Here is a 22,510-nt window from a genome sequence, read left to right as displayed (position 1 = left end):
CCTTCACTATTCAAGCGTTGACCCTAAAATAATAAAAAAAAACAAGATTACCATTTCAATGAATACTTTTTGAAAATTAAGTTATAAGACTATTTTCTTACATATAAAGAATTAAGAATAAATATATTCTATTTAAACTCCCCCCTCAGAATAATGTAGTCTCAAAAAAAGACCCCAAAAACATCAATTAAAGAAAATAAATGGTGTTACAAACTCATATTGATAAAATTTCAGAAACATGAATATCATAGATTAAAGAAATCTGAACACTAACTTAAATAGCAATATATTTCATTTTTATATTAACTTTTAAAACGTTATTAGTAACTGAAAAATTATCCTGAGAAGATTCATCTGCCTTGTGAATTCATTTTATCAAACAGTAAATGTGACTTGTTCACGTTTAGAACGCTGGAAAAGTGTATTTTAATATTTTATGTAGTGGGACCGTCCTTACAAAAGCTTTTCCCATTGCTTATAGTGTTTAAAGTGAGGCAAAATCTCACATATAATTGTAACTACTTCCTTCATCCTTTCCTGTATAAACTCCTTTTTGATGGCTCCTGCTATGTATACTCCACATATGTCAGAATTTAATCATTCTTAAATCTTCCGTGGTCTTTTAACAAAATAGAGGTTTTTACTTACAAATTTTATGTAAATTTTAGATTATTTGTGGTAAAGATACAAAATTTTTATTTTATCATGAATCTGTGAGAATCTAATTGAGAATCCTAAAACACAGCTTTGGCTATATACTTTTCCTTTTTTTTTTTTTTTTTTTTGCCAGTAAAATTTTCCTTCACAGTGTGCAAAATTATACTAAGTGAAAATTAGTAAGAAACACAAGTAACTAAACTGAATGTGGGAAGTAACATCTATAATGTATGCTATAAATATTCATATTATATTATCTATATAAATAAACAGTACATTTATTTATTTCATGACAATCCTACCTTATATAGTGCAACTAAATATCACAAAATAGCTCTTGTACTAGTAAAAAAAATTAACTAATTTGGGTTTTGGTGGTTACTTTCACTCTTAGCTAAGCCTTCAAATCACCAAGTGCACATTAGTAAGTACAGCAAAGGCACAATTGAGTTTCCATTTTCAGTCAGTAATTCATCAGTCACATGATCTCAATGTTAAATCACCTTCTTGAGGGGGATGGTTTGGATCCAGTCCATGGAGTTCACATCAATGATATCCACTGCATTTTCACTGTACACTGAGAGATATGGGGTATTGTAACCTGGGACAAGTGGAGCAGGTGACAGCAAGCATGGACTTCATGATTCATTTTTTAATTGGAATTTTTATTAGGATAATTATAGATTCACATGGAGTTGTAAGAATAACACAGAAAGATCTCTTGCATGCTCTGCTCAGTTTTCCCCAATGTAACATTTTGCAAATCTAGCATACTGACATTGATAGAGATGACCTATCCATCTCAAGCAGATTTCCCCAGTTTTACTAGCACTCATGTGTGTGGATGTCTGTGTGTGTCTGTTTGTGTGTGTGAAGGTATATACAATTATATCATCTGTGTAGGTTCAGGTGTCTACAGCCAAAGTCAAGATACAAAATAACTCCAAGGATCCCTCATTGTGCCTTTTTATAATCTCACTCACCTTCACTCCATCCTCCCCTCCTTCCTTAATCCCAGGGAATCAGTATATTCTGTACTCCATTTCAAAAATTTTGTCATTTCAAAAATGTTACATGAAAGGAATCAATTTCCTCTAAGATCAGGAACAAAACAAGGTTGTCCACTCTCACCACGATTATTCAACATAGTTTGGAAGTTTTAGCCACAGCAATCAGAGAAGAAAAAGAAATAAAAGGAATCCAAATCAGAAAAGAAGAAGTAAAGCTGTCCCTGTTTGCAGATGTCATGATACTATACATAGAGAATCTTAAAGATGCTACCAGAAAACTACTAGAGCTAATCAATGAATTTGGTAAAGTAGCAGGATACAAAATTAATGCACAGAAATCTCTTGCATTCCTATACATTAATGATGAAAAATCTGAAAAAGAAATTAATGAAACACTCCCATTTACCATTGCAACAAAAAGAACAAAATACCTAGGAATAAACCTACCTAAGGAGACAAAAGACCTGTATGCAGAAAACTATAAGACACTGATGAAAGAAATTAAAGATGATACAAACAGATGGAGAGAATTACCATGTTCTTGGATTGGAAGAATCAACATTGTGAAAATAACAATACTACCCAAAGCAATCTACAGATTCAATGCAATCCCTACCAAACTACCAATGGCATTTTTCACAGAACTAGAACAAAAAATTTCACACTTTGTATGGAAACACAAAAGACCCCGAATAGCCAAAGCAATCTTGAGAAAGAAAAACAGAACTGGAGGAATCAGGCTCCCTGACTTCAGACTATACTACAAGGCTACAGTAATCAGGACAGTATTGTACCGGCACAAAATCAGAAAGATAGATCAATGGAACAGGATAGAAAGCCCAGAGATAAACCCACGCACATATGGGCAACTTATTTTTTCTTGTGTGGGGGTGGGGGTTACGCGGGCCTCTCACTGCTGTGGCCTCTCCCGTTGCAGAGCACAGGCTCTGGACACGCAGGCTCAGCAGCCATGGTTCACAGGCCAGCCGCTCTGCAGCATGTGGGATCCTCCCGGACTGGGGCATGAACCCATGTCCCCTGCATTGGCAGGCGGACTCACAACGACTGTGCCACCAGGGAAGCTCTGGTCACCTTATTTTTGATAAAGGAGGCAAGAATATACAATGGAGAAAAGATGGCCTCTTCAATAAGTGGTGATGGGAAAACTGGACAGCTACATGTAAAAGAATGAAATTAGAACACTCCCTAACATCATACACAAAAATAAACTCAAAATGGATTAAAGGACCTAAATGTAAGGCCAGACACTATAAAACTCTTAGAGGAAAACATAGGCAGAACACTCTATGACATAAATCACAGCAAGATCCTTTTTTACCCACCTACTAGAGACATGGAAATAAAGACAAAAATAAACAAATGGGACCTAATGAAACTTAAAAGCTTTTGCACAGCAAAGGAAAACATAAACAAGACTAAAAGACAACCCTCAGAACGGGAGAAAATATTTACAAATGAAGCAACTTACAAAAGATTAATCTCCAAAATTTATAAGCAGCCCATGCAGCTCAATATCAAAAAAAAAAAAAAAAGCCCAATTCAAAAATGGGCAGAAGCCCTAAATATGCATTTCTCCAAAGAATATATACAAATTGCCAACAGACACATGAAAGGATACTCAACATCACTAATCATTAGAGAAATGCAAATCAAAACCTCAGTGAGGTATCCACTTCACACCAGTCAGAATGGCCATCATCAATAAATCTACAAATAATAAATGCTAGAGAGGGTGTGGAGAAAAGGGAGCCCTGTTGCACTGTTCATGGAAATGTAAATTGATACAGCCACTATGGAGAACAGTATGGAGGTTCCTTAAGAAACTAAATCTAGAACTACCTTATGGCCCAGCAATCCCACTACTGGGCATATACCCCGAGAAAACCATAATTCAAAAAGTCATGTACCACAATGTTCATTGCAGCTCTATTTACAATGGCCAGGACATGGAAGCAACCCAAGTGTCCAACGACAGATGAATGGATAAAGAAGATGTGTCACATATATACAATAGAATATTACTCAGCCATAAAAAGAAACAACATTGAGTTATTTGTATTGAGGTGGATAGACTTAGATCTGTCATATGGAATCTAAAAAAGTAAAAAAAAAATGGTTCTGAAGAACCTAGGGTCAGGACAGGAATAAAGACGCAGAGGTAGAGACAGGCCTTGAGGACACGGGGAGGGAGAAGGATAAGCTGGGATGAAGTGAGAGTGGCCTGGAAATATATATACTACCAAATGTAAAATAGATAGCTAGTGGGAAGCAGCCACATAGCACAGGGAGATCAGCTCAGTGCTTTGTGACCTCCTAAAGGGGTGGGATAGGGAGGGTGGAAGGGAGACGCAAGAGAGAGGAGATATGGGGATATATGTATATGTAAAGTTGATTCACTTTGTTATAAAGCAGAAACTAACACATCATTGTAAAGCAATTTTACTCCAATAAAGATGTTAAATAAATAAATGGAATCACATGGTATTCATGATTAATTATATCTGCTAAGCCCAAATACATTATAAAAAATACCCTCAGAGTGGAATCCAAAGAGAATCCCATAATAATATTATAATTATCATATAATAGCTGCCTCAAAATCTTTTTTTTGATACACAGGGTTAACATAAATTAAAATGGCACATAAATGATGCGCATGGGTCAAATTATATAGTACAACACGTACGTAAAGTCTGACAACAATCTTTCTAACACCTACATCTAACAGCAGCTTTATTAAGAAATTTCATAACATTTCAAAATCTGTGGTTCCTAAACCAGGTCAACTCCCAAAAAGAATATAGTGTAAGATTAGAAAAGTATATCTGGGGAGTGAAATTAATGAGCAAAGCAGAAAGAACTTCCAGCCAGTAATATTTTTGGAACTTTCCACTTTATTAATAACAACATCTTATGGCTCCTGAATACTCACCTCAACATGAATATGTCTCCCCATTAAAGCAACAGCAATATAATTAACAACACTTCCTACACTCATGTTGTGCCATCTCTTCCCTTTTTCCTGTGGTCAACTCTTGAAAGTGTCATTTACATTTCACATCCTCCACTTCCCAGCCCTACTGACACCCAGTCCATGGCAATCTGACTTGTATCTTAACCCATCCATTAAAACTGCTCTCACTACAAGCCATTAACCGTCCATTATTCCTAAAACCAACAGACACGTTACAGTCTTTGTCTTACTTGAAAGCTCAGCAATACTTGCCTCCTACAATTCTCCCTCTCAGTTTCCTTTGTGGGCTTTTGCTCTCTGACCATCTCTCTAATATTTATGTTTCTTTGTCCTCTGGCCTATGTCCTATTCTCTCTCACTCTGTTTACTCTCGCACTGGAAGTACAAACTCAGCGTGTCCAAGGAACCAGGCTGATAATGCCAGAAACTAGTCATTGATTTTAGCTTTACCACAAATGGGATGGCCAGACATTGTGTGCTCTGCTGCGTTCAGCGTGACATACAAAACTAGTAAGAAATTACTCTTATTAGAAGCCATTAATGCTCATTTTCAGTTGTAGGAAATTCAGGATGTAGAGGAAGAAGTTAGAAAGCGCCACGAGGAAACAGACAGATCCAGATTGTAGAACATCCTACAGTAGAGCAAATCAATGGTGTGGAAAACCACTCAGGATTAAAAGATATTTAAGAGATTAACCATAACATGTCATGTGTGGACCATTTTTGGATTCTGATCCTAAGAAATACACTGTCAAAAGAGATGTCTTTATGATAATCAGCAATATTTGAATATGGACTACTGGATGGTAAAAAAGAATCATTGGTAATTTCTTCAGAGGTGATAATAGCGATGTGGTTTTATGAGAAAATGACCATATTTTTAGGGATGTATGTTAAGGTGTGTAGAAGTGGAATGAAAATAATGTTTGGGATTTTATTTCAAATACTTCAACAACTCAACAAAAAAGAAAAAATATTAAGTTATCATATCCCTTCCTCCTCTGTCCATCCGAATCTGTCCCACCTTGTGTTTTATTATCTCAGTAATATCAGTGGCATCACTCATTTTCTCAACTAGGAAATCCTGATTCTCTGGTCCCTGAGCTTCCACTTCTAATCAAAGCTTTGTAAAGCAAAGTTTTTTCAATTATATCTCCTCAATATCCCTCAACTTGTCTCCTCTCCATCCCAACTGTCTCTACCATACATAATTTTAATCCACAATTTCTACAATGACCTCCTAGTTGGTCTCTTGGTCTCCAGTCTCACCTCTCATTTATCGTTTACCTCACCACTAGAACCTAGGGATTTTTCTGAAGTGCAACTCTAACCATGTCAGTGCGTCTGTGATCTGGCTCATGAGAACTTCTCCAGTTCCATCTCTTGAATTCTTATCTTAAACTCCATGCCTGAAACAGTGAACTTATTATAGTTCCTCACAAAATGCGGTATCAATGGCCTTTTCCAGTTATGACAGAGTCATCTGCCATTGGAATTACCCTCCCACCATCAATACTTATAAAAATGGACAAGTCATATGAAACAACTGTTTTTAGGCATTAGTTAGTAGGAAGCACAAGACTGCCATTCATAAAAGAAGATAAATATATAAGGTGGGTCCCACATTCCCCTGTTTCTCTGCCTAAGGGAAATTTCCAAAACCGCTGTGCAGGAAAATGGAACCCAAGCAGAGAGTTGAAGTTTTGCCAGACAGAGGAAACAGATTCTAATGTGTCTGGAATTTGCGAGACAGAGTACACAGAGGAAAGAGCCACAAAGAAAGGTGTCCCAGAAATCTGCACAGCTGTTCCCTTGAACTTCCTGGCCAAATCCAAAACTGCACACAGACAGAGCAAGATTCCACAAGACTCACACAGAGTATTGAGAGTGAACAGAAATTGCATAGGTAGTACAGTGCTGGAAAGACATTAGATTTCTGAACCAGAGTAGAGAGACATTGGTGAAAACCCTAGGCATTCACTTGAGACCCAGAAAGGCCATTCTTTGGGCATGAGGACTAGAAGAAAAGACAAAATAAGCCCACCCTATCAAAGTCTAATTCCAAGCCTTAGCAAAACTAAAGTAATTCATCAGTAGGTTAATTGTTTGTCAGAACAAAACACACAACACCGTCTAGAGAAATACATAATATAACCCAGAGTCCCTGTATCATAGCATTCATAATGTTCAGCAAAGATAAAAAAAAATAATAAGACCTGTAAAAAAGCAGGAAAATAACAGCTTTAATAAAAAAAAAATCAGTAGAAGCAGACCCATAGGGGCCATATGTTGGAATAATTATAAATAATTGTATAAATAGTTTAAGACTTTGTGAAAAAATATAAACAAATTGGCAGAGAGGAGAGATCTAGCAAAGAAATGGAAATTTCAAAAAAAATACTTGAAATTATAGAACAGAGGAATATAATACCTGAAATGCTTAAAAATCCCTGGACAAACCAGGCGTAAAAGATCAGTGAAACTGAAGATATAATCAATATAAATTATCTAAACTGAAGTAGAGAAGGAAAAAAAGATTTTTAAAAAACAGAGCCTCAACAACTTGTAGAACAAAGTCAAGAGGTCTAATATACATGTAATTGGATCTCCAGAAAAGATAAAATAGGTTAAAAAAATTTTAGAAAATATAATGCCTAAACATTTTCCAAAATTAATGAAAGATATCAATCTTCAGATCCAAAAAGTCCTGAAAATCCTCAGCAGAATATATACAAAGAAACTCACATGTAAACACATCGCAGTCAAATTGCTGAAAACCAAAGATAATGAGAAAATCTTGAAGTCTGCCAAATAGAAAAGACGGCGGGAACAACAATAAAAATGGTTGATTTCTCACTGGAAACAATGGATACCAGAAGAAAATAGAATGACATTTTTTAAGTGCTGAAAGAAAAAAACGCTTCTCGTTTTTTTAGCTGGCCTTTCCAGACTCACCAGTTTGGATTGTGTCCCTCCTACATGCTCCTGTAGAATACTGTATTCCCCTATCACAGCACTTGCTTAGTTTAATTATTGATCTCATATCATGATTATAATCTCAATAAAGATACAGACTATTTCACCATGTTTAATATTGTGCCCTTAACTTTTAGCATAGTAAGTTCATATTAAGTGCTCAATTACTATTCTCTAAGTGAATAAAAAATGCTGTATTAAATTTATAAAATGATGGTCTGTATCAATGAAATATCAAATAGGCTAAAATTATTTAGGAACATTCTATGTAGACTTTACATAAGCTAAGTCTAAAAGACAAAATGTAATCTACTTAGTAAATATTTCTTATGGTTAATTAATGCTTATGTGATTTTCAGTGACCATGAAGATATCTACTTAGGACCTTACAAAAAGCAACAACCTGGATTAAGAATATATTCAAGGTAAATTATCCTATGAATATAGTATAAATTAAAGGCTAAGTTATTTCACATGTATGACTTAGATATAACTTCTTTAGAGCTATTCTACTTAAAAAGACATAGACAACTTAGGAAAATTCTTCAGTGATGTAGTTTTCAAAAATAAAACTGTCATTAACAGTATTTAGTCATATGATATAGAATTGTAATAACAAGGTTGGAAAGGTACAGAGAGACAAGGAAATAAATTGTAAGATAGCCTTACGGCAATAACTTGGATTTGCTGGCCACATCAGTTCAACTGGCCTAGATCTGAGGCCCCTGTTGTCAGTGTAAATGCCAACGCTCTTAAAACATAACAGATACTCAGTACTAGAGATCTCAGTTGCACAGAGAGCATCCACTGGTTGATGTGCAATAAATGACAGTGTAGGGTCATGGGAGTGCAGCATCCTGTATGGAATTCCTTCTCTCCTCAAGGGGTATCTCAGGAATCCTGATTGGAATCCTACACAGAGCTATTTGCTGAAGATGCCCATCCACTGGACATTGGTTGGGATTTGGAGCTCTTTAAATTTTCTGTGAGAAATTTTCTTGCTCTGAAGCAGCTCGTAACAGAAGATTTGGCTTTTCCTAGCCACACAGAGGCATGTATGGGCCCCTTGGCACACTGTTCCAGAAATCATGGTCTCGCACCCTTTGGTTTCTGCCAGGTTGTGAATATCAGTCTTTCGTCCATCCAAAGCTGACATGGGAAACAGCTGCACATGGTGACTTTGTCCTGAGATCACTGCAACCATCTGGCCATGGGGGATAAGCTCAATCTGGTGAATTTTCTTCATGTAGCCAATGCGAATAATTTCTACACAAGTAAGCATATTTGTAAGTCATATTAAAATTCTAAATAACTTCTGTTTATTTATTTCAACTGTTCTCCAAATTTTACTCATAAGCAATTAAGACATTTTTCCCAATAAAAGTGATCTGATAAATCTTCTTAGTGTCATTAACTTGAGTAATTTCTCTACAAATAAAACAGCAAGTCACCTTCAAATAGCAATGTTTTCTTATTTTTTTATTTTCTTTATTGAGGTATATTTGACATATAACATATTAGTTTCAGGTGTACAACATAATGACTCAATATTTGTGTGTATTGAGAAATGGTCACCACAATAAATCTAGTTAACATCCAACATTGTAGATAATTACAATTTTTTCTTGTAACAAAAATTTTTAAGATCTACTCTCTTAGAAACTTTCAAATACACAATAGAGTATTATTAACTATGATCATGTTGCTGTACATGACATACCAAGGACTTATTTATTTTATGATTGGAAGTTTATACCTTTAAAACCCCTTCACCCATTTTGCCCATTACCCCCACCTCTGGCAACCACAGATTGTTTTCTGCATCTATGAACGTGTTTGTTTAGATTCCACATACAAGTGAGATCATATGGTATTTGTCTTTCTCTGACTTCTTTCACTTAGAGTAACAACCTCGAGGCCCATTCATGTTGTCGTAAATGGGAAGATTTCTTTCTTTTTTATGGCTGAATATGATATTCAGCCATGATATATATATATATATATATATATATATATATATATATATACATACATACATATATAATGTATGTATGTATATATATCTATTTCACATCTTTATCCATTCATCCATTGGTAGACACTTAGGTTGTTTCCATATCTTGACCACTACAAATAACACTGCAAGGAACATGGAGGTGCGATATCTTTTCAAGTTAGTATTTTTGTTTTATTTGAATAACTATCCAGAAATGGAATTGCTGGATCATATGGTAGCTCTGTTTTTAATTTTTGAGGAACTTCAATACTGTTTTCCATATGGCTGCAACAATATACATTCTCATCAACAGTAAACAAGGGTTCTCTTTTCTCCACATCCTCACCAACACTTATTATTTCTTGGCTTTTTAATAATAGCTATTCTAACAGGTATGAGGTGATATCTTATTGTGGCTTTGATTTGCATCTCCCTAGTGATCTTGAGCACCTTTCATGTATCTGTTGGCCGTCTGTATGTCTTCTTTGGGAAAATATCTATTCAGATCCTCTGTCCATCTTTTAATCAGATGGCTTAGTTTTTTTGCTATTGAGTTTTATGAGTTTTTATATATTTTGGATATTAACCCCTTATCAGCTATGATTTGCAAATATTTTTTCCCATTCAGTAGGTTGCCTTTTCCTTTTGTTGATGGTTTTCTTTGCTGTGCAGAAGAATGTTTTCCTATTTTAAAATTCTTTCCAATTATTACTCCAATGGATTTAAATCAGGTTCTAATAAAATCACAGACATAAACTCAAAGGGTAGGTTTGAGAAGGACCAAAAACGGATAGGAAGAACAAAAGAGATCAAAAATTATATAGGTTAAAAAAAATAATAATTATTCCATAGATAACATAATTACCTTAAACATAAAATTAGCATAATAAAGCACTAAACTCAGTCCTGAGATTCCAGACAGCAAGGCGAACACCCTCAATGTCTGACAAGTGGAAATATACTGCTTTTTCTTTTTCTTTTTTCTTTTTTTGGCCTTGCCGAGCAGCTTGCAGGATCTAGATCCTACCAGGGATCAAACCCAGGGCCCCGGCAATGAAAGTGCCGAGTCCTAACCACTGGACCACCAGGGAATTCCCAATATACTGCTTCTTTAGGGAAAAAAACTGTCCTTTTTTTTTCTGGCACTAAATTGATTCTTTTATTACACAAATATTTGTTGATTGACTACTATGTGCCAGGCACTGTTTAAGTGCATAAGATACAGTGCTGAACAAAAAGAGACAAGTCCCTGCTCTTATGCTGGCACCTGGTGGACCTTTCATGGGTCTCCTCACCAGGACTGAGTCAACCACACAGCATGGGAAGCCTTCAATGGAGAATAGCTAATGCCCTTCAAATGCAGGTTCTCCTTTAACTAACTTATCATTAGAGTGCAAGACATTCAAGAGAACATCTATATTACAATGACTCCTCTTCATTTCATCTACTCCCCCATTTCTCCCTCAAACAACCATTAGATCCAAACAAAAACAAACAAAACAAAAACAGAAACAGAGAACTCTGCGGTCTTATCTGGGAAGTATTCACTTTATGTTGTTACTCTTTGTGGTGTCAATGTACTAGTGGGGGAGGGGGATTCAAGCAGAAGTGTTTCCTTTCATGAACCAACTTGAAGATGGTAAACTAAGTTCTTACAGCACACTTATTAGATAAAATCACTTGTGAAGATATTTGGACACACTACTATATATAAAATAGATAACCAAGAAGGATCTACTGAGAGCTCTACTCAATCTTCTGTAATAACCTATATGGGTAAAGAATCTGAAAAAGAATGAACACATGTGTATGTATAACTGAATCACTTTGCTGTACACCTGAAACTAACACAACACTGTAAATCAACTATACTCCAATAATTTTTTTTTTTAAAGATATTTGGGCTCTGGAAGATTATGGATATCTGAAAGTAGAAAAGTCATCATTTGACTTGAAAGCACATTGAACCAGATGTGGAAAATTTCTTTTACAGAAAAGAAGAGAACAACCTGATATTATTATTATTAGAGTTTAAAGTTATGCCAGAACAGTAAACACTCTCCTTACCATCTAAGGTAACATGCACAACAAATAACCCTTCTTCACTTCCCAGAGCAATTCTTTTGTGATCTATATTTGACACATAAATTAAAATATCAAGTATTTTGGGGGGCAAACATTAAGTGAAGCTAATAAGATAAACTGGACAAGTTTATCAATGTTGAAAAAGTTTCGAAGTCAAATTAAATATATATTTAGCAATACTACAGTGAAAAGAAACATAAGAATAAATAATTGACACTATGATTTTTCTTTCACATTACAGAAATAAGCATAATAAAACATTACTTTTCTCAATAGAAAGATCATTTTGCAAAGTAATCTTTATGAATACTTGGAGAAAGTATAATATTCAAGTAATGATAAACTGTCAAATTTTCTATAAGTGATGTTTCATGAATGAAAAAATTTTATAAAATAATTTCGTGACCTTGGCCTGAGCTAAAACAGCATGGGGAGGTATGTCACAACATAGTGAGAAACTAAAAAAGTGCAAAGATAGCACGTTAAGTGAAGGCTTTGAATACAAAGCACAGACTTTACATATATAAGCTCATTTAATCCTCTCCATAACTGAAAAACTGGAATTATCTGCATTTAACACATGAAGTTTAGTAACTAGTTCCGTGACCCCCAGGAGGAAATAGCTAAGTGGCTCTATCGTCACCAGCATCTAATGCAGAAGAAATGCTGTTTAAGAAATGCAAGTATTCTTGTCTATTGATAAAGCTTTCAGTATTGATCTTAGCAATTCATTCATTGATTCACTTGATTTTCACTTATTTATTGAGTATTGGGCATTGGGATTTGAAAGACAGTCTCTGCCCTTAAGGTAGGTAGTTCACAGTTACACACAGGGTCACACCCCTTATGTGTTTGGGGCCAGTTGTGTTTGGGAACTCATAATTTTTCAGACTTGAAAAGGTAGATTGAAAAGACTTGAGAGGTAGATTAAAGAAACACCCTTTCAGGCAGGGCCTGGGGAGCCATCGTATAATCAAATATATTTTTGCAGAGAATCTGATGAGTAGCTGTGGGATAGAAGTGGAAAGACAACCCTCCACCCCCAGGTAAGCCTCATTCACTCAGGTTTTGCTGACAAATGAATTGTGGATAAAGTTAAGGTTTTCAGATTTCAACATTGGGGCTGTGGTGAAGTGTAGGAACCTAGTGGGATAAATGTTGTAAATCCATACCTATGATTGCAGCATCTGGGTGGTTTTGATCAGGGGTAGCTTGCTGTCATAAGCCTCTTTCAGAACATAGACTGAGTGGTCTCTGGAATTACTTTTTCTCAATATTTTGTGCAATTCACTCAGCACACCCACCCACTCACTCTTCTCATTCTCGCTATCTGCTAAGATTGGGATTGAATATCTATTACTAGGTGCTGAGAGCTGGGAAGCTGTGACCTACAATGATTTAAGGAATATCTAGGTTATAAGAAAGCAAACATTCTTTATGCCAGCCTGTCTAGCATTTTTCATAAAACTCACCATTGTTAAACGACACTTGTAATACAGTTACCCTCTTCCTAGTAGTAAAATAGATGACGTGAGTATCAGAAGCAGGCCAAAAGCAAAGTGTCAGAATCACGTCTATTTTGATCTTCATAAAACCACGGGTGTTCTCTGATTACCTAAAATCTTGTACTTCATCAAATGAAAATAGCTACCATTTATTGAATGCTGACTCTGTACCAGAAACTGCTCTAAGAAATTGACATGTGTTAATTGATTAAATCCTCACAGAAACCTCAGTGGGTAGTTACTGATATTCTCTCCATTTTATCAGTGAGAGGACAGGAGCACAGCAGGGTAGAATGCAGGCAGTCTGATGCCAGGACCTCCACTCTGAGACTTTCTATTTCTTTAATTCTAACACACAGCTTTGCATCTTTAGATTATCTCTGAAACGGCAATATGTTCTGCAATGGCAATCATCATAATCAATTGTGATATTACAGAATGTTAAGGAGTTTTTTGTTGTTAAGTTAGAAATATTCAAAAACACTTGTTTTCCTGGTTGCTACATGCCTATAACTTACATTATACTAGTAAATGGCAAATCAGATTTAAATTTTAAGATATATGATTAAGCTAGCAGAACTCTAAATTTATATATAAAACTTTCTTTTGTGAGTATGAAGTTAGCAGCAATGACTTTATAAATTCCCACTGTAAGTCAGTTCCAAATGGCCAGGTCTTTGTAGTCTCTTGGTGGTTGGGTACAGTCTAAATAGATGTCTATCTTTGCACTAAGGAACTGAGAATACTCCTGTCTGGCCTTTGTTAAACCAAGATTCCTAGGTTGACTGTAACCACATGGGTCTCGAGGGGATAACAGTCCTTTGCTTTCTCTGTCACTTTATTTAATCCATTCCAGAATCACTTTTATTTTTTACATGAATTTTAAACAGCAGAGTGTCTACATTTTAGAGTTTGCAAAACAACATCTTTCCCCAATTTTTCCATTTTGTACTCTTGGTTTGAATCTGAATTATGACTTCAAAATGTTGCCTCAGAGGAGACTTATTTTACAAAGTACCTCTAGTTTTAGAAGTTGCATATTCATGCTACTGCAGGTCCATGAATCGACGACCTTCCTCTATGTCTGATCCGGAAGTATATGGTCTCTCTTCCTCTGTTACTGTTTTTTCCTTCTTCTTTCACACTCCCCACCCCAGTACCATTCTGCTTTGTAAGCTTCCCCTGTTTTCAGCTATGAATTATATCTGTCCTGTTACCTTAGTATGGAATGAATGGACACCCTCAGGAACATTTGTATTTTAAGTCTCAGATTTAACTGTAGAATGAAAGATGTGACACCTGCAAAAAGCTATTTATAGTATTTTTGAATAAGAATAAAGGGCTAGATTTCTTGTGGCAAGTGGGAGAGGGAGAGAAACTATCTCACAGCACTTCTAAAATCTCAACCTCCAGGTACCTTCAGTAACTCAAGGAGCCCTGACCCTTAGGAACAGTCAAAAAAGGGATGAAACAAAACATACAAGGGGTCCAATGGCAGTATGCACACTTACCTTAAACATACGAGGCATTTCCTTTCTCCTTGCAGGAATAAAGTCAGAGGGCCAGACTGAACTAACAGAAAGTGCTCCATCCCTGAAGGAAAAGCAAGACACTGGGAGTGAGCAGAATCACCTGAAAGTGAGTAAAACAATAAATAAGCATAAATCTCAATTTTAATTTCCCTGACTTTTAACATTCTTCTTTTCAGTAACTGACAGTGGTCAAAATATTGTATCAGCAGTACCCTGCCTGTCGCATATCATCAGAAAACGCAAGTTAACTCTGGGCTGTCCCTGATTCACCGTTCACAGGGAACTAGGAAGGAGCACCTGTCTGACTCCAAAGCCATGGTCCCTAGAATATGGGCCATGTGCCCTCAGATCAGCTCATCTGTATATTTTTTAAATGTTACCAAGATAGACTTGACATAATAAACTGCATGTTTTTAAAGTGAACAATTAGGTAAGTTTTGATTTATGTATACACCTGTGAAACCATCACCACACTGTAGATAATGAACATGTCCATCACCCCCAAAAGTTTCTTTGTACAGCTTGCAACCCCTACCCCCCATCCTTAGCACTCCTCCCTCCTCCCCCACTGATCTGCTTCCTACCACTCTAGATTAATTTACATTTTCTAACATTTTATAGAAATGAAATATACAATATGTGGTCTTTTTGTCTGGCTTTTTCTCAGCATAACAATTTTGTGATGCATTCATGTTGCCACATGGATGAATACTTCATTTCTATTTATTGTTGAGTAATATTTCATTGTATGGATATGCCACAACATATCTGTTCACCCATTAATGGGCATTCGGTTTGTTTCCAGTTTGGGGCTATTTTAAATAAAGCTGCTATGAATGTTCATGCTATGCTTTCTCTTGTAGAAATACCTAGGAGGAGAATGACTAGATCATATATTAGGTGTGTGTTTAGCTTTTTATTATATGATTTACAAAGCAATATATGAGAGATCTAGGTCCTCCACATCCTCCCAATACTTGAAATGATCTTTTTAATTTTAATCTTTCTTATGATGTGAAGTGGTACCTCATGGCTATTTTATTTGAATTTACCTAATAATTAATGGTGTTGAGCATGTAAGTATCTGTTATGTGCTTATTTGACATATGTATCTTCTCTATTGAAGTATCTTTTCAAATCCCTTGCCCATTTTTTAATTTTTTTTAAAAAATTGGGCTATTTTCTTATTATTGGGGTGGCCAAAAAGTGCCTTCGGTTTTTAAATAAAAATAAAAGACACATTTTTCATTTTCACCAAGAACTTTATTGTACAATGTATTCACCCTTTCTTTCTACTACCTTCTGCCATTTTTCAGGCAACTCCATCTTCCCCAAACATTTTATCTTTTTTAGCAAAGAACTGTTCCAGGTGCCTTTTACAGTCTTCCAGGGAATTGAATTTTTTTCCACTAAGAGAATTTTGTAAAGACCAAAATAAATGGAAATCCGAAGGTGCAATGTGTGATGAATACGGAGGATGAATCAGAACTTCCCAGCCAAGCTGTAACAGTTTTTGCCTGCTCATCAAAGAAACATGCCATCTTGCATTATCCTGATAGAAGATTATGCGTTTTCTGTTGACTTATTCTGGACGCTTTTCACTGAGTGCTGCTTTCAGTTGGTCTAATTGGGAGCAGCACTTGGAATTAATCGTTTGGTTTTCCGAAGGAGCTCATAATAGAGGACTCCCTTCCAATCCCACCATATACACATTACCTTCTTTGGATGAAGACCGGGCTTTGGTGTGGTTCTGTGGTGGTTCATTTCACTTGCCCCACGATCTCTTCCATTCACATTGTTTTACAGTATCCACTTTTCATTGCCCATCACAATTTGTTGTAAAAATGGAACTTTTTCATTATGTTTAAGTAGAGAATTGCACACGGAAATATGGTCAAGAAGGTTTTTTTCACTTAACTTATGTGGAACCCAAACATCAAAGTCATTAACATAAACAAGCTTGTGCAAATGATTTTCAACACTTGATTTAGATATTTTGAGTATGTCGGCTATCTCCCACATAATTATAATGTTGATTGTTCTCAATTAATATCTCTATTTGATTGCTCAACTTCAACTGGTCTACTGGACCGTGGAGCATCATCCAGCAAGAAATCTCCAGCACGAAACTTCGCAAACCACTTTTGACGTGTTTGATTAGTCGCAGAACCAGCTCCATACACTGCACAAATCTTTTTTTGCATTTCAGTTGTGTTTTTACCTTTCTTGAAATAATAAAGCATAATAGGACGAAAATGTTGCTTTTTTCCTTCCATCTTCAATATTAAAATGGCTACACAAAAATTCACCAATTTTGATAAGTTTTTTTTTTAATGCACGCCGATATGACAGCTGTCACATACAATCTAACAAAATTGTTTAAAATGAAGTCAAAGACATCTTAGTGCTACTAGGGCCATCTTAGAGAAAATAACAAATGAACCTTTTGCCCAACCCAATACTGTTTTAAGAATTTTTATATATTCTAGATATAAGTCCTTTGTCAGATATTTGATTTGCCCCCAGTCTGCAGCTTTTATTACTTCTCTTGACAATGTATTTCAAGGAACAGAAGTTTCAAATTTTGATGAAGTCCAATTTATCAATTTTTAAATTTTACCTGTTGTGCTTTGTGTTGTATCTAAGAACTATTTGCCTTATCCAAGATCAGCAAAGTTTTCTCCCATGTTTACTTCTAGGTGCTTTATAGTTTTAGGTTTTACATTTAGTTCTATGGTCTATTTTGAGTTAAATTTTGTATATAGTATAAAGTATAAATCAAAGTTGATTTTTTTACACATAGATATCTAAAATTCCAATTTCATTTGTTGCTAGATATTGCAACTTGTTGAAAATATTGTATATATTAAAGTAACAGAAAATTCAGAAATATAGTTACAAATGTTTTATATATGAAAGTATATTTTATGTGCATGTTAAAATACATATGTAAATATATTTTATATGTATATTCGAAATTTTATATATATTTCTAGGTTTTTTTTTTTTCAAAGTTGTTTTGACTCTTCTAACTCTTTTGCATTTTCCTATGACTTTTAGGATCAGCTTGTCAATTTCTACAAAAAGAATTAAGAAGCCTACTGAGATTTTGATTAAGACTATGCTAAAACTATCGATCAATTTTGAGAACAATCACATTTTTTAAATACTGAGTTCTGCAATGCATGACCACAGTCTCTCTCTCTATTTATTTAGATCTTTGTTAATTCTTTCATCAATATTTTATAGTTTTCAGTGTACAAGTCTTGCACATCTTTTGTCAGATTTATTTCTAAGTATTTTTTAATATTTATTTATTTTCCTTATTTATTTTTAAATTATTTTTGGCTGCATCAGGTCTTAGTTGCAGCACATGGGATAGTCCTTGAGGCATGTGGGATCTTTTTGTTACAGCACACGGTGTCTTTGTTGTGGTGCTTGGACTTCTCTAGTTGCGGTGTGCGGGCTTCTCTCACATTGTGGTGCAAGGGCTCCAGAGCACATAGGCTCTGTAGTTTGCAGCATGCAGGCTCTCTCATTGAGGTGCACAAGCTCAATAGTTGGGGCTCGCAGGTTTAGTTGCCCCAGGGCATGTGGGATCTTAGTTCCCCGACCAGAGATTGAACCCGTGTCCCCTGCATTGGAAGGCGGATTCTTTACCACTGGACCACCAGGGAAGTCCCTACATTTTGATGCTATGGCAAATGGCATTACTTATTTAATTTTGATTTCTGATTATTTGTTGCTAGTATAAAGAAACGCAATTTATTTTATATATTGATCAAGCATCCTGCAAACTTGCTAAATTCATTTATTAGTTCTAATAGCTTCTTTGTAGATTACATTGAATTTTCTCCATAGATATTCATTTTGTCTATGAATAATTTTGCTTCCTTCTTTCCAACACGGATGTATTTTATTTCTTTTTCTTCCCTGGCCTGGATTTCCAATACAGTGTTAAATAAGTGTGTTGAGACCGAACATCTTTGTCTTGTTCCTCTTAGGGAGAAAGCATTGAGTCTTTTGCCGCTAATTATGATGTCAGCTGTGGGATTTTCATAAATGCCCTTTATCAGGATGAAGAAGCTCCCTTCTAAGTGTTCATCAAGAATATATGATTTTGTCAAATGTGTTTACTGTATCTACTGACATGATCTTTTTCATTTGTTGATATGGTAAAATACATTGATTTTTCAATATAAACCAACTTTCCTGAGATACACTACACTTGCTCAAGATGCAATATAATTTTTACGTAATATTGGATTCGATTTGCTAACATTTTGTAGTTTTCCTCACATGCATGTGCTGATCAGTAATCTGCTGAATCCTCAAGCTAGATCCTCTGTAGATTCATGCAGAGCTAGTGCATGCTCTCAATCTCTCCCTCCCTCCCTCCCTCCCTCCCTCTCTCTCTCTCTCTCTGTCTCCCTCACTCTCTCCTGTCTAGCTCTGTACTTTGTCCTGTGTACTCTGGCTACTGGGTCTCTCTGGACTCTCAGCTTCATCTCTTCAGTTCAGGGAGTTCACCTGGGTCTGCCTGGGATTCCACTTTCTGTGTTATATACTGGAAACTTTCACAAGGCAGTAACCTGGGCAAGTATAGAGCTGACCTCAGTTATTTCCCTTCATTATCTGATATCCAGAACCTTAAATCAGTTCTTTTGTTATTTCACGGGGAAGGTTAAATATAAATATGGCCCCTGTTACTCCATCTTGGTTAAAAGTAGAAGTCTGTTTGATTCAGCTCACTTGATCATTTTTGGCTTCTCCAACACTTAGAACAAACTCATTTCTTTTCCCCAATGCTATCATTCTCCACTATATCCCTACACCTGTCAATGTGACCCTCAGTTTTTCAGTCCTGATGACTTAAAACCTCAGTACCATCTGGTATTGCTACTCTTTTCTTCATCTTCCTTTTTCTGCCACTCACCACGTCCCATGAGGTCACTTTAGTAATATTTCCTGCACCTGTCTCTTCTTCTGTAATTCCTGCAGTCACCACTTTAACGCAGGCACTCATTTGATCTGAAGGATGGACAATTGTAAGCTGGACTTCTTGGCTCCAGCACCACTTTAATTTTGCCTGTCCCCAAAATGAAACACACACACACACACACACACACACACACACACACACACACACTCCCAAACCAACTTATTGAAAATCTACATCAAGAATAACTTTTGGGCTTCCCTGGTGGCGCAGTGGTTGAGAGTCCGCCTGCCGATGCAGTGGGCACGGGTTCGTGCCCCGGTCCAGGAAGGTCCCACATGCCGCGGAGCGGCTGGGCCCGTGAACCATGGCCGCTGAGCCTGCGTGCCCGGAGCCTGTGCTCCGCAACGGGAGAGGCCACAACAGTGAGAGGCCCGCGTACCGCAAAAAAAAAAACAAAAAAAACCAGTAACTTTCTAAAGTCACCTTCAAGATTATCTAGTTTCCTGTATCAGTTATTCAAATTTCTGACAAAGATGACATTAGCTGAGGTGAAGAATATAAAACAAAGTTTGTGAGTAAGGAATCAAAATAAAACAAGATGAATGTAGAGACCCACAGAATCTGTGATAAGGAGAAAGTTCAGGCTGAGCAAGCACACAGCCATCACAGTGCAGGTTACACCTGGAAAAGAAGTATAAGGGAATACTATGAATAAATGTCTCACTACCTGGAGCCACAGGAAGTGAAAGGACCACCCAGGGAGTGTGCAGAGAAGGAAGAAAAGAAGGCCAAGGACAGATGCTCAGAGACACTAAGAGAAAAGTGTAGAGGAGCCGAAAAGGTGCGGAAGAATCAGGGGGAGCAGAGAACATATTGCATTTCCCCGAAGGATACACTTTCTATAAGTTCATTGATTCAATTTTATTAAACACTTAAAGAGTGTCTGGAGTGACATTTGCAACAATGGCAGAGTAAGGATCTCTGAAGATTCTCTCCTTCATAAAAGAAATGAGAAAACTAGCAAAATTCATCAGACACAACTTTTTTAGAACTCTGTAAATTAACCAAGGTTTGTGGCAATCTGAGGAGGATTTATTTAAAAAAAAAAAAAGCCAAATCTTGGTAAGAAGTTTGAACTTTGTGGTAGTTTAACTCGCCCTAGGCCCATGCTCCATTTCCAGCTCCTCAGTAGCCTTGAAAAATGGCAGCCTGCATTCACAGTGCATCCTAGAAGCCACTGGACACCTGAGGGAGCTGGAGAGTAGAAGGAGGAAGGAGAAAGGAGCTGGAGTATTAGGCTGGATTCAGAGGTCTCCCAGGGAAAAGTCTATTCCCCAAGGGGAACTTATAAAAAACTATTTCATGCAAGCATTTTAACTGCATAGCTGCCTATGCAGTGCTTAACAGCTGGACAAAATAATAGATTAACAAAAACTCTTAAAAGGAGAAGTTAGAAAATGAGATATCCATAGGGGTTTTGAAAAGGTCTGACATATTGCTAAGAATCTAGAGCATCATGCACATGCATAGAACTGTGAACATGCTTAGGGCTATGCATATGCTCAGGAAAGACCAGAGAAGGACATAAGTTCTCACCTCTGGCTGACATTGGATGCATAGATGAATGTTTTTCATCAAATTTGGGAGGTTTTCTGACATTATTTCTTCCAATATTCTTGAGGCATTGCACAAGTATAACGTGTTGTCAACAGCCTGGCTGAGTGTTGAAGAAGTAACCCCACTTGCACACAGAGCTCTTCAGCAAAGTGTGGGAGATTCACTGGTTCCAGATGTTTAAAGAAATCTCTGCAAGATCATTAGCTAATTACTAAGCTAATAAAGTAGAGACGTCAAATAACTACACATGACTAAGAATAAAGACTTTATAGATTAGTTTGAAAAATTCACTGAACAAACAAACAACTACAACAAACAACAATAACAAATCCTGGAGAAGAAGTAGAATTTGATAACTAGAGCTGACAATAGTATTACTTGAAATGTCCAGTTTAAAAAAAAGTGATACTGTATGACTTGCAAGGAAGTGTAAAAGTATGACCAATACACAGGAAAAAAGCAATCAATAAAAACTATCTCTGAGGAAACCCAGATGTTGGATTTACCAGACAAAGATTTAAATCAGCTACTTTAAATATGTTTGAAGACCTAAAGGAAATCATGCTTAAAGAACTAAATGAAACTATGAGAATGATGTCTCACCAAGTAGGAAATATAAATAAGGAAATAGAAAATACAAAAAGAATCAAACAGAAATTCAGAGGTTGATGAGTACAATAACTGAAATGAAGAATTCACCAGAAGGGGTCAACAACAGAACTGAGCAGGCAGAAAGCAGAATCACTGAACTTGAAGATAGGTCAATTAACATTATCCAATCTGAAGAAAAGAAAGAAAAAAAAATGAAGAAAAATTAGTAGAACCTCAGAGTCCCTTGGGACACCATGAAGAATACTAAAATATATATAACGGGAGTCCCAGAAGGAGAGGAGAGAGAAAAGGGGTCAGAAAGGATAATTGAATGAAAATCTCAAATCAATATATAACCTAACTTTCCATCTTGAGAAACTAGGAAAAGAAGAGCAAACTAAACTCAGAACAAGGAGAAGGAAGGAAATAATAAAGTTTAGAGTGGAATTAATAAAACAAGAGAAAATCAAGAAAACCAAAAGTTGGTTTTCTGAAAAGATCACCTAAAATTGATAAACTTTTAGCTAAACTGACCAAGAAAAAAATGAAAGAAACCTCAAATTACTAAAGTCAGAAGTAAAGTGCGAACATTACTTCTGACCTT

Source organism: Leucopleurus acutus (genome assembly GCF_964270905.1).
Source record: "Leucopleurus acutus genome assembly, chromosome: 7".
NCBI lineage: Eukaryota > Metazoa > Chordata > Mammalia > Artiodactyla > Delphinidae > Leucopleurus > Leucopleurus acutus.
This window is presented reverse-complemented; position numbering follows the sequence as displayed.